The sequence below is a fragment of the Zonotrichia albicollis genome, chromosome 2 (assembly GCF_047830755.1).
Source record: "Zonotrichia albicollis isolate bZonAlb1 chromosome 2, bZonAlb1.hap1, whole genome shotgun sequence".
Classification (NCBI taxonomy): Eukaryota; Metazoa; Chordata; class Aves; order Passeriformes; family Passerellidae; genus Zonotrichia; species Zonotrichia albicollis.
The window spans coordinates 94568138-94582123 of NC_133820.1; the positions used below are offsets into that span (position 1 = coordinate 94568138).

A 13986-nucleotide genomic window follows, 5' to 3' on the forward strand; every position below is an offset into this window, starting at 1 on the left:
AGCAACCTTTAAATAATGACCTTTAAGGTCATTTTTTCCTCTTTTTTTCAACAGGAGACCTCACACAAACTCTGACAATTCCTTCTCTTCTTTGGAGCAGCTTGGCCCCATTATTTCTGAAGCATCAGCACAATGAAAACAACTTACATCAGCTGTCAAGGCTTTTCTTTCGAATAACTCCTAAATACTTCAGCACAGAAAGTAAAACATGGTGACTAATGCTCTAACATCTGTTGCACATTGTCATGCATCCTGCTGCTGCCAACCAGCTAAAATGGCAGCACATTTTACAGCCACATGTGTCAAGATTTCATCTGCTTCTTCACTGTAATTCTAGGAAATCTAAGCTCCTACATCACATATACTCTAAAAGATAAGGCTAAGAATCAAAAATTTTCTCTCCAGAGAAGATATGATGTGTACTTTGTCAAGTGAAGATTGGATGCCCTGCTCTGAGCTTCTCTTATCTAATTGAACATTCAGTTACAGAAGCATTTACTAATAATAAATGAATGAAGAGAATGCCTCAAGATGTTCCTGCTTTGATGGATTATAAAGTAGAAGGAAAAAGAAGAAAAATCAGCCATCATGTTTGTTTGGTCTGATGAAATCAGTTTCTTGGAAGGATTTCTAAAACTAATAAGATATGTGATTTTGAACACACCATACTATGCCCCTCCAACACCAAACATCGTGAAATAAAATTATTTTCTTAAGAATAAGATCACAGCTGGCTCTGTTGTCTCAGCCTGATTCCTTATGCTTGAATTTTGCGCATATTATCCCTTGTCAGTGGAGTTTCTAAAAAAGCCAGATAAGACCTTCTGTCTTAAGTGAAGCATATTCTATATTCCAATAAACATATTCTACATCTATTCTATATTCTAATTAACATATTCCATTCTATTCCATTCTATTTTATTCTATAACCGACTAGATGTTTCCTACTTTACTGAAGTTCTTCCAGTACTTGTTTGCCCTATCAGTAATAATGAGACAATTTCTGAGAGTCAGTCTAGCTGCAGTTCAAATAACTTGGTGGAAGAAACTAATAAAAAATATCCTAAAATAACACATGCACAACACCAGGAAATATAGAGAAATCTTCAGGTACCTGAGCTAAGGAGAGCTGCCCAGTGACACTTACAAATATTTAAGTGATTAAAGGAATCAATTCTCCTTGTATAGCAGTACATACTAAGTGAATAAATTACTTGTCTGCTTGACCACTTCCATAAATCCTGGAATGTGTAAATATAAATATTATATTCTAATTTATTGATATGTGCCTAATAAAGTTGAATTTCCATACAGGTTCAGAGAAGACACACAAAATATGTCTTCCAGTCAATAATTATTTTGTAGACTATTTTATGAGGAAATCTTCAATTTCCTTTTACTACCCCCCTCCTTTCTGGTCACCCTCTCTGGAAGTCTAGATAATTCACTTCAAATGACTGTAAGATTCTTATTTTTGTTTTATCTTAAAAACACTCTTATTTATTATGATTTTTGTTTTTTTGATCTTCATTTTTATTTTATATTTTCTTTAATCTATCCATAGCTTTCTTTACATGGCAGGAACACACAGATTTTTTTTTTAATTGTAATATTTTAAAGAAAACCCACCTTTACACATACTATCTTATACTAGGATCCCATTAGACCTTCTAAGCTAGGTCAGGTCAGGATGGGTTAATACTTGGAGCAGACACCTCCAAAGGATATCTAGACCTCTCAGAAAATCTAAATCAATATACAGCACAGTACTAGAGGGCAATGTAGGGCTAAAAATGTTATCTTTTATACACATTAAAAACTGCTGACTTGACATTTGTCAAATCCTATAACAGAAGTTGTATTGATTTTTCATGGCTCGCTTTTGTGCGTTGCACTTAGAATCTTAAAATTTTTAAAACTTGGGCTGCCAAAATATGGTATTTTGTGTTGGGGAAAGGTTCATCACATTCATCTCTGCCACCTCAGGGGAGAGATTGCAGGGGATCTTTGCTTCAATGCCTGGAGCACCTCCTCTCCCTCCTGCCTCACAGGCAGTGCAGGGCTGTTTCTCACATATCCTTACTCCCCTCTCCTGCTGCAACTGCAAAAAGGGTTTTTTTGCCACTTCTCAAATCTGTTATCCCAAAGGTGCTATTGCTGACGGGCCCAGCCTTGGGCAGTGGCAGATTCAACTTGGAGACAGCTGGCATTGGTTTTATCAACCATTGGGGAAGCTTCTAGAAGCTTCTGCAGAAGCTACCCTTGTAGCCCCCCTCCTATTACCAAAACCTTACCATCCAATACAAAATGTCTTCTATAATGTCAAATAAATAGTAACTGACATTTGAGTACTCTAGGGTTTGCTTTAGTGATAAAATCAAAATTACCGAATTCATCTTAAGCTAGGACAGAAACTTGCTCTTCTGTTTTTTACTGATTACTGTTGGTCTTGCTTGCAGCAAGCTTAAACTGATTTGACACATGGATTATCCCTGCTTAAGCTGTGAACACAGAGACTGGTCCAAGTTATAACATTTTGGTAGTTTCAGTATAAGCTCATCTCTAACTGAGAAGAAATAAAAATGGTTGACCTATTGTATGATTCTCTGCCATGCAAGATTTTTTTCCTATCTTAAATGCTTAATGAGAAGGCATACCAAAAGCATTTAAAAGCAGATTCTTCTTCAGAGTACCATTTTCACCTCCTAGACACTGCTAAGAAAGTTCATGTGGGTTCATTTTCATGGAAAGCAGCATGGGCGCTGTGTTGAAATATGGATTCAGTGAGCTAACTACAGCCCATTAAAGGGGAATAGGGCATAACAACAACCACCTTCTCTGAACTGAGTCCAAATGAGACACTTTATGTCAATAATTCATAACACATCCTATGCAACTTAAAATTCAATTTATGTAGCTACCCTCCCCCAGTACACTGTAAAAATTAGGCTGAAGACTGATATCCATAGAAGTCAGCTAGCAGAACTGTGAGTTGCCTATGTTCACCTATTGGAGACTCACTGTTCCTCTAAAGTCCCATATATTGATCCTTGATAGCACAGAATTTGAAATTCCTAGCCCCTCAAATCCTCTCCTAGAGTTACATGAACTCTTATACAAAACACAGCAAAAAATAGAGCTTCAACTTATTAATATACCAGATTGTTATCTCAATTACCACAGAAATGCAATGCTACCTTTTGTGCATCACTATATATTTAGTTAATTATTTTTAAACAGTTAAAAAAAAGGCTTATCTCAGAATATTTTGGCTCCTATCATCCTAAACATGCTGTTTTGAGTGAGCCTTTCCATAAGAACAGGCACATACATTTCCTAGTTGGGGTCTGTTACAGAGCTACTCTACCGCAGGAAACAGCATGCTGGAATCTTTCCCCTTGCATTTTAGACAAGGTCTAACTTTATGTTGTGTCCTAACAATGCCAATGGATTCAATATTTGTAGGTGAGATCAGGTAAATTTGGATGGAACTTTCAAATTAGTTGAGTGTAAAATACTTCAGGGCTGCCATTGGTGAGTGCATATGGAAAAAAGCAAACAAAGGCACCTTGGAGGTGGGTAACTGGGATGGAGATGTGTGTTAATATTGCAGTTAGATTATAATGAACCAAGCTCATCTGAAGAAAGTTATTTTGACAGAGTTGTTGGCTCAGCAGCCTGACATCTATCTCCATTCAGCCTCAGGTGCAATGTGGTTCCTTAGCTGCAAAGTACCATCGAGTTCTCCTTGCAAAGATTGCAATGGAGCCTGGTGGAGGTGTTCCACTGCTCCACCCTCTGTTCTGTCCCCCTCAGCAGGCGCTTACTGTTGTCTGGGGAATCATCATGGACCATGCCAACCATGGTCCATCCAGGGAGCAGAAGCTGTATTTCACCCTATAATTTCCATAACGTTATAAAGGCATAATGTTATTCACATGTTAGGATATGAATAGAACGTCTCCCTAGCTACTTTTCCACATATGGATCAGGCTTTACTGTTTCTTCTCCTTTATCTAAAGTTTGTATCTCAATCCATAAAGCTTATTTGTCACTGATGCTGCTGGAACAGTGTTTTCTCCCTTTCATTCATGGGTGGCTTCATACACCAAAGAGAGGACTTTAGAGGATTGCTGCCTGCGCTATCCAGCCCCATGCCAGCATGACCCAGAATGTCAGATATTCTGGGACAAAGAGAGAGGAAAGTAGACTGCTCCGGAGCAGCTCCATATCCATACCTGAACTGCATCCAGCCCTGTTCTCAACAGCATGAATATTTCATATTTTCAGTCCTTACCATATTTTTATGTGACTTTTTAATTAGGATTTATATTTGTGTACTTTCTCGTTCTTTTTTAGGCATGCACTGATCATGGGCAGCTGCATAAGTGAAATAAAGGCAGGTCATGAGGACTGTGACACAGTGAATCACTGTTTATCTCTAAAAATGCCTAGAGCCATATAATTTGACTTCAACATTTTCTGTGCTCTACAGTGAATATACTATCACGAGTCATCTTTTCTGTGCAATGTTAGTACCAATTACTCTGATGAAAAAAATACAAGATAATTATTACACCTGAATTAACTTTAACCTGTTACTTGCTGAACCAAACTTGCTTGTCTTCTATACCATCACAAAGAATTGCTGTTTAAATAGATAAGGTAAGAGCAATAATTTCTTCAGTAATTATTTCTTCATTCAGTAATAATTTCTTCATTCTATTAGCTTTCCTGGAAGATTATGATACCTTAGACTTCTTTTCCAGGCAAAAAGAGATTAATAGTAATTAAGATAATAATGCCAAAATATGCAAAAAGCAAACTTACTTAAGTAACTTACTGTCTATGAGTGAAAGAAATCAAGATTTATTTTCCATAGAAATACAGAATCGTTTGGGTTGGAAGGGACATTAAAGACCATCTACTTCCAGACTCCCTGGTAGGGACACCTTTCACTAGACCTGGTTGCTCAAAGCCTCATCCAGCCTGACCTTGAACACTTCCAGGGCTGGGGTATAGACAACTTCTCTGAGAAACCTATTCCAGTTCCTCACTACCTTCATATGAAGAATTTCTTCCTAATATCTAATCTAAACCTCCCCTGTCTCAGATTAAAGCCATTCTCCCTTCTCCTATCTCTATGTGCCCTGGCAAAAAGCCCCAATCCTGCTCTCTTCTCAGCCCCCATTAGGTACTGGAAGTCTGGTCTCAGGCATTACCAGAACTTTCTCTTCTCCAGGCTGAACAGCCTCATCTCTCTCAGCCTGTCCTCATAGGAATGGTGCTGCAGACCTCTACATCTTTAAGTGCAGATATGATTCCAATTAGTGAGAAGTTCTTTGGTTTAGATTTTAATTTTTTTAAAGCCTTCAGTGTTGGAGAATTTTGCTCAGACATCACTTGAAGGAAAAAAGGCCATGAAAATATACAGCTGATGGAAAAGTAAAAGGCAGTTGTGAGGAGCAAATTCTCAAAGCCTGTTTCTGTAAGCAATAAGATTCTTAGGCACATTTATGTAAACAGCAGAAGTTCTCAGGTTGTCTTCAATAACAAGTAAATATCTTGTCCTTGGATAAAATATGGGAAAGTAAAAGTAAGTTTTGAGAACTTTTCATATCAGGGTGAGAACACAAATCTTGGTTTCAATAACAAACCACAGGTATTTAAAACAAAAGGGGTTGGTGTGTAATCTCTGACCTATGATGAGCTCGGATTTTACAACATGTATGAGCTTAATTAACACTGTTATAAAAAGTGACTGATTGAACAAATAAACCTGTTGTAATCTTCGTTGCAGTGTTGTTCTTGCCTCTCTGCTGGGGCTCTTCTCCATTCTCTGCAGCACAGTCCTTCCTGTCTTCTCGGGGGCTCCTCTTGGGCTCTCAACCCACCCCTATTTATTTCAGTTACCTTCACGAGCTACAGCTGCTGCCCAGCTAAGGACCCTGCAGCTGCAGCTTGTTTGGAGCAACTCGGACCCACACAGGTCTTACAATACAACATATATTCAGGCCCCCACATTTCCCCCCTTTTCTTTTAACAATTATACAATTACAATATGCATACAGTCCCAGCTCTCAGGCTGCCACAGCTCTCGGCTGTCCTATCTTCTAGCACTTGTTGTTGTTACATTTCTAGTATCCCAGCTCTCTGGCTGCCACAGCTCTCGGCTGTCCGGGGGATTCCATTCCTTCTCTCAATGTTTGGTTGCATGTTCTTCCCCACACAGGGTCACCAGTTGTTGTAATCTTCGCTGCAGTGTTGTTCTTGCCTCCCTGCTGAGGCTCTTCTCCATTCTCTGCAGCACAGTCCTTCCTGTCTTCTCAGGTGCTCCTCTTGGGCTCTCAACCCACCCCTATTTATTTCAGTTACCTTCACGAGCTACAGCTGCTGCCCAACTAAGGACCCTGCAGCTGCAGCTCATTTGGAGCAACTCAGACCCACACAGGTCTTACAATACAACATATATTCAGGCCCCCACATTGACACACACAGATCTTACAATACAACATATATTCAGGCCCCCACATAAACCGGAGTTCGATGCTGATCAATTAAGATGGATCGTCTCCCTTCACTTCGTCACTTCAGGATGTAATCATTATTAACAAATAAACTGGAATATTCTTAGTGTCTAATAGCTGAATGGTTCAGTTAACTGTGATGGGATATATCTGTCAAGTGAACGTGTCTCTTATCTCTAAGCATATGAAAGAAACTAATCGGAAATGTATTTTAAAACTTAGGAAAGACTAAAATATTTCTTTTCAGACCATCTAGACCTGCCTAGAGCATTGTTCCTACAATATTGAGATGTAAAGTGATTTATTGGGATAACTTCAATGAGCAATTGCTATGTCTCAGCCTCGGATGTAAAGAAGTTTTGCATGCAGAAGGTGTCTTCATGGCCTTCTGTGGCTCATTTCCCTGTCCCTGGCAAAAAGATAAAAAATTCTTTAGCTTAAGACTATGTGAGTCTTAGGTTAGACTTGCCTAGGAATTGCTGTGCTTTGCAATTCTTTAATGTCCCACCTAAACACACAAAAAGTAGACCAATTAATTTTATTTCCTTGAAAAATTATCTTCATACTTTTATCTATCACAAAGCTTAAAGCTGAGCAGATAAAAGTAGTTATTTCTAGTAAAGATTTTCTATTACAGAATATTTAAAAATTAATTCCACCAAATTTTACCATATATAAATATAAAGCAATTCCCATTGAAAACATGCTGTAAATAATTTTTTGACTGTTACTGATAATTTATCATCAGGTCTTAAGTGAAGACTTGGGACTTTCAATTGCAGAAAAAAATACTTATTATGGATATTTTTCAGAAGCAGAACTTAAAATTCTCTTTTCACAAGCTTTCATAACAGCAAAATTTAATCCAACTCTAAAGTGAGAGTAATTTTCCACTAATAAGCACATAACTAATATGTTGGGAGGGAATATACTGCCGTTCCTCCAATGAGATATTGATTTAATATCACTAATCTACAGGATCACCATGTCTAAATTAAAACTAAGAGAATGACTAGTTTCTGAAAGCTCTTTAGGGACTCCAAGTCAATGACAGTAATGCTAGGCATTAGTATAGCACAAGCTGTTGAGATGCCTTATAGATGTTAATTATGCCTCAGAATAACCCTTGTATCTATAAATAAGCTATGTAACACATTCACTATTTAAAAGTCATCAACATCTACTTTTTTTTCAGGTACTGTATTCTAGAGAGAAGACTGCAAGAATGGAAGAAAAAAATGTCTTGTGAAAAGCTTTTAAGTTCCACAACTCATGCTTTCTTCAAATAACTTAGTATTTTCTTTAGTGGTTTTCTACTTCCACATCTGTCTTTTTAAAAATTAGAAAGAAAAACAAAGTTAGAAAAGGTAGAGGAAATAAAGTTCTAATGGAAAGAAGAAAATAGGAAAGAAAACAGTACCTCACATAGATATGGAGAAATGTATGTAATTTATGGAAGCTTGTTATATTTTGAAGGGAGATGTATTTTGGAGCATAGTAAGCACTGCATCCAGCTGTGGGATCCCCAGCATGCGAAGGACATTGACTTGTTGGACCAAGTCCAGAGAAGGGTCACCAAAACCCTCTATTGGGGAGATGGAGTACAACTTCTGTGAGGAAAAGCTAGGACAATTGGAATTGTTCATCCTGGAGAAAGGAAGTCTTTGGGTTCATCTGTTTTTGGCTTTCCAGTACTTTCAGGGAGCCTACAAGAAAGATGGAGAGAGACTATTTACATGTACTATTCACATGCAGTGAGAGGACAAGGGAAATGGCTTCAACCTGAAGGACTGCAGGTTTAGGTTATATATTAGGAAGAAATTCTTTATGTGAGAGAAATGAGGCACTGGAACTTGTTGCCCAGAAAAGTTGTGGAAGTGTTTAAGGCAAGATTGGATGCAAAAAACCCCACACCAAAACAAAACAAAAAACAACTAGGAATTTATTTCCAGATGAGTGTCTAATTTGATGACATTTTCCTGTGTTGCCCTGTGAAAGCCTGAGGTGGAAAGCTTTTAATTTATGAACCAGACTGGGTTATAAAACAAATATTGCCAGTTTCCCCTCACATTAGCATTCATTTCATGATTTTTATTTTTTTTCCTCTGATAGGAGAAACTGCCTACACCCCTGCTCACCATGGCAACTGAAGAATCTAGCAGCAGACTCAGGGTAGGAAAAATATAAGGAAAAAAATAAAACAACTCGAAAATATCCCCTGATACTAAAATTGATTTTGTTTTCACAGCAACACACTATGAACTTGCAAGAGAAAGAGAGCTGTCTACCTGTATTTCAGATGGAATCACCCAGCATGGGAGGAGTACAACAAATAGTGTGTCTGTTTGCGTGTTACACTGGAGTATGTTAAGGGTAGGTGGCACTTATTTCCAAAGCATGTTTTGACTGCTGAGGGAGGATGAGATAGTGACAATGACATGTTAGTGGATGTTTCTGTGGAAGAGAAGACATTCATGTGTACTGGATGGAAATCGCAGCAATTTTGTTTGAAAAGTTCTCCTTGTGTTCCTGAGTTAGTGCAATGCACATTAACTGTTGTCTAATATTTGTCAGCATGTCTAAACACCCAAAAACAGTTAAGCAAGGTCTTTCAACCACTGTCAGAATAAAAGCAGACACTGATGTTTTCTAACAGCATAGTCAAGTGCAATACAAGAATATCAGCCTCAGAGGTTATAGCTACTTAAACAAAACAAATAATATGAATTTATGGGACTAATTTCACAGGGATTGCTAAAACAAGGCATTTCAAAAGTTACTTGGACACAAACAGAAAATTGAGAATAATTAAATTTATATTAAATTATCTTGCTATTTTCTAATCAGGAAAACATTAGAAATGAGAAAGGAATAAACATTATAATATCTCACCTTATTAAAGAGAAAGGAGCACCTATCAAAATTAGTAAATAAAAATATCAATGAAAAGTTTTCTTGATGTCTGTGAGAGAATGATTTGATTCATATGATTAAGGAAAAGTCTCACATGCATTAATCTAATAACAATAGACAAGCTTATTGGAAGTTTTCTTACATAAGCCTCCTTAAAAAGTCTTTTTTTTAATGAAAGGACAATTGGTAAAATAGCTCCCTTGTTTGTGATCAGTTGCAAATTACTTGTAATTGAATTTAAAAAATAATGAACAAGTACAATTTTCAAAAATATATTGAAGGCAAAGTAATCCACATAATAAAAAGAGAGCTCTTAAATGCTTCTGTGTGGAGGCCAAAGCTCACAAACTCCTTCTGTGCCTACTATACCCACTGGAATACCATGTTTCCCTCCAAACACAGCCTTCACACATCCCTCTTGAGGAAAGAAAGTGCTGGTTACCCAGCTTTAGACCAGCACACAAGAGTCACAGACAGGGGATGTAATTGAATTTAGAGGCTGAGTTGCATATCTGTGTCTACAGTGCAGATGAGAGTTGCTGTTAAAAAACTGGTGGTCGTAGTTTTCTATTGCTCAGAGACTGGAATAGGAGGTTATCAGGTTTGACAAGACACATGGTAATTTATGAAATTAAAAAATTGATTTTTTAATTTCATAAATGCCTTTCCTGTTGCTATTTATTCTTTAATTGTCTGAGTTATCCTCTCTCATTGAATGTAGGTTGCAGGAGAATGAAGAGCAGGATCAACAAAATGCAGAAACCAGATCTAATGTTACAGGAAATGGAGCCAGAGTTGAAGAAAATCCAAGTCAAATATGACTAAAACGGAGGAATGGAAAGGTATGCATTGATAAGGAAATCTAATAGTGAAAATAATGAGGTAGCATTGTAAATCAATGATATGAAATATTTGTTAAAAAAGAAATATGATTTTTTTTTATGGAATACTTAAGTTCAAACCACTTGGGAAATGAGTGACCTAGAATTTATCTTCAGGCAGTCTTAGAACAATGTTATATACCTCCATGCAAATTCTGCTGTAATTAGAAGTCCTGAGAGACAAAGGTACTTGCTGGTCCTCAGATGCACAACCAGCTTGGAATACCAAGATAAGAACATTCAGCTAGCTAGAGTTCGTATTTAAAGCAGTGGGAAAAATGCAGAAATACTCCAGAAATAGTTCAAGAAAATCAGCTGCAGAAAGGCAATATAAGTTTGCCAAGAGACAAGGGAGAGCTGGAAAAAGGACTCATCAAAAAAGTGCAAGAATGAGGACAGACATGCCAAAAATTGAAAGATAAAAGTTATTTTATTTATGCAAATAGAAGGGGAATAATATTTAAATGAATTCCTCTCTGCAATTTTCTTCACCTTCCTGACAAAGATAAACAGTGTATAGCACTAAAACTAAAGTAATAATTTGCATTTGTGTTCAAGCAGCAAGGATATGGACTTGGGGGTTGTGTCAGCATAGCTAGTATTGAAATCTCTGAAATGTTTATGAAATACCTTTTCCTGCTTTAGCAAGGGTTTGAAACAGATTATTTACTCTTATGTATGTCCAACCTATCTTTTCCTTTTACTTAATTTTTTCAGTTTCTTTAAAGATAACTTAGTCATGGGAAGATGACTGCACATCTCCTCAAATTAGTTTTGTAAACAATAAAGGAGCACTTAGGTGGAAGCACTTCTCTATTTTCCAGAGGTACTTCTGAGTAATGAGAGGCGTCACTAAGGTTTTAAGCATGCATACTTGCCACGGAAGAACTGGGCTTTTATGTTATGATTTTCCTTATTAGTTACCTAAGAAATATGGTTCTCATATTCAGTTGCACAGTATTTGTACTATGTCAAAAAGAAACAATTCTATTTCTTATAATTAGATCCTTGTCAGCAGTGTAGCAGTAAGAACTTTGGATAAACTCTCTGGTTTGATGTTCTAGAATGAGTAATGTGAAATATGAAGATTCTATATCCTTAATTTCCATTCATCTGCAAGCACTTTCAACCACTTCAACTTACTATTTTAATTCACTTCTTTTTTTTTAATTTAAATTAAATTTTCTGGATCAAGATTGGCATTTGGCATTCAAAATGAGGTGGTGGAAAGCATATAGAAATATAGAGCTAAACTGCCAAAGGAGGAGAATTTTATTTGGGAAAATTTCATGAGAATTTCCTCCTAAAAGAAAGAAAAATATTTGCTGGAAATTTGCATTCCTGCTAAGCCTTTTTCATTATGCAAAACGACATCTCCAAATGCCTCAGACAGGTATTTCTAATAGAAACCAAAAGAAAAAGTGATAAAGAAATTTAAATCTAATAACATACTTCTGTAGAATATTTATAAGTGATCAGCAGTGTATTAAGCTGTAGAGAATACTCATCACAGTCACTCTGGCTTGTTATGTTCTCTCATGCAGAACTGCCTAACCCAAGGCTAGATGGCTCTGGAATCTGAAAGCAGATTTCTGAGCTTTAGAGGGTGCACCTATTATCGTCAACAGCTTCAGTATGTGAGTGTGCATATGTACTAAATTAGGCAAGGCACTATCTGCAAGTTTCCTTATTTATAGATAAGCTTTTCCTCCAGGTGTTATTTTTTTAAATGAATGATACAAAAGAAGACAACTTTAGTACAAATAAACAAAGAGTGCGAGTCAGTCCTTTCATGGCATGAATCAGAGCAACTACACTGAGAAACAGCACCAGCTGAGGATCTACTCAAAAACATCAATGTTTTCATTCATAACAACGCAATATTTCAAAACCTTCATCACAAATACAGTACCTAGACTACTTAAATGCACTCTTTGGTAATACTCTTCCTTGTGCCATATGGAAATCACATTTCATTAAGACAGATTATTTCAGGGTAGCACCTCTCTTACAGAAAAAAAGCAGAGCAGCAGTTCTAGTTTCAAAATCACCAGACCAGCTGACATTAAAAAACCCCAACCAAATAAAATCAAATTAAAAAAAGGCATTTGGTCAAAATCTAAATGCAGAATTCCTGTATTTAAGAGGAATATTCTAAGCTTTTAGAAAGGAAAAGGCAAATTTGAACTGCTGATTGGTTTACTTTTACATTTTTTTGGACATGCCATAGTCATTGCCCATAAATTAAGGTAGTTTTAAAAGTTCAAACTTTATTTTGAAATTTTTTGGGTTCTTCTTGTAGCCTGAATGTCCAAAAGTGGATGTGCAGAAGGCATTTTATGTTAGTGTGGAGTTGCTACTGTAAAACATTTTTAAAAATTTTATTGCTATAAACCCACCGTCTGCTATGTTGAGTTTTTGTTTGCCAAGAAGCCAAGGACATAACAAACGTATTTTAGCTGGAAAAGCCCAGCAATAGTGTATATCAGGTCTCTGACAGTACACCAGAAATGACAGAAAAGTGTACCCTCAGCAATCATCAGCCATGGCTGAGAAAAGGATTTTGCCTCACGTTTGGAACTGCTCCACAAATTTAGTGAATATCCTGTAAAAACTTTGGCCTGGAGTACTTCAAGAAGCTAGAGATGGTACTGACATATGGGCAGCATATGATGAAGTTATTTCCAGAAAATCTGAAAGGATATTTTGGAATCATGACTATTGGAAAACATGCTTGATACTTAGGAGGTCTCAGAAAAACAAAAGAGATTTAGTGGAAATATGAATTAGCTATTTCTTTATAGCTCCTGAACATTACTAATTTCCTTTTTTTCCCCTTTTTCTTTCACCTAAACTGTTTTCTAACTAACCTAAAACTGGCAGTTCTAGCAGAATTATTTTCTTAGCTATCTTATTACTTATCATAAGTGAAGAGGAAGTGGAGCTCTATTTGGAGGAAAACACTAACAACTGAAATATTTGAAAAGAACTTGGGAGTAGGGGGACCCCTGTGTGATAGCTTGCTCTGGGTGAAATACAAAAATTGGAGATAATTAGAATTATATCTGGTCAAAGAGGAAACTCAAAAGGAAGGGTAAGAACCTCTCCCAGCCCTGAGAGCAGCAACATGCTTACCTCTTGCTGCCCAGCCTCCCTCAGTGTCTTCCTTCTGTTATGTTTGCCCAATTATCCCATCATAAAACAAGCCAAACAATATTAAAAGTAGTAACAATTTTAATTGAATAGTTAAAATAAAAAAATATAAAATTGGATACAATATAATTAAATTAAAATAAGGGATAATTTGGTTCCAATAATAGTGCATAAGCAGAAGATACCGCAGGGTACGGAGGGCAGAGTTCTTGACCCTTGCCACTTCACGTACAAGCTTGCCAAGTGAAAATCACCCCTTATATGCCATGTGTCAATGCCATCTCCTCCTATTTTTGGTTCGTCATATCTCTATCTCCGCCCTCATTACCACCCTTATCACGCATGCACCACCACTCGCTTTGGTGGTCGCACAAGTCTTTGGGGGTCGTCACTGATGAAGGCCCTGTAGTCTTCTTCATTGTCCTTTAATTCCCCTTTGGGTTACACATGCATACCAAGCCAGTACAGCGTAAGCCAAGACTAACGTATCACTGCATCTACATATCAAGGCA

General features: G+C 37.0%; 1 long non-coding RNA gene across 1 annotated transcript; it reads left to right on the forward strand.

The window, feature by feature from the left end:
- Positions 1-8639: 8639 nt before the first annotated feature.
- LOC141728355 (uncharacterized) lies at positions 8640-10281 on the forward strand. The gene is made up of 3 exons (XR_012579281.1): positions 8640-8699; positions 8776-8900; positions 10162-10281. It is a non-coding gene; the product is annotated as an uncharacterized LOC141728355 (long non-coding RNA).
- The last annotated feature ends 3705 nt before the right edge of the window (positions 10282-13986 follow it).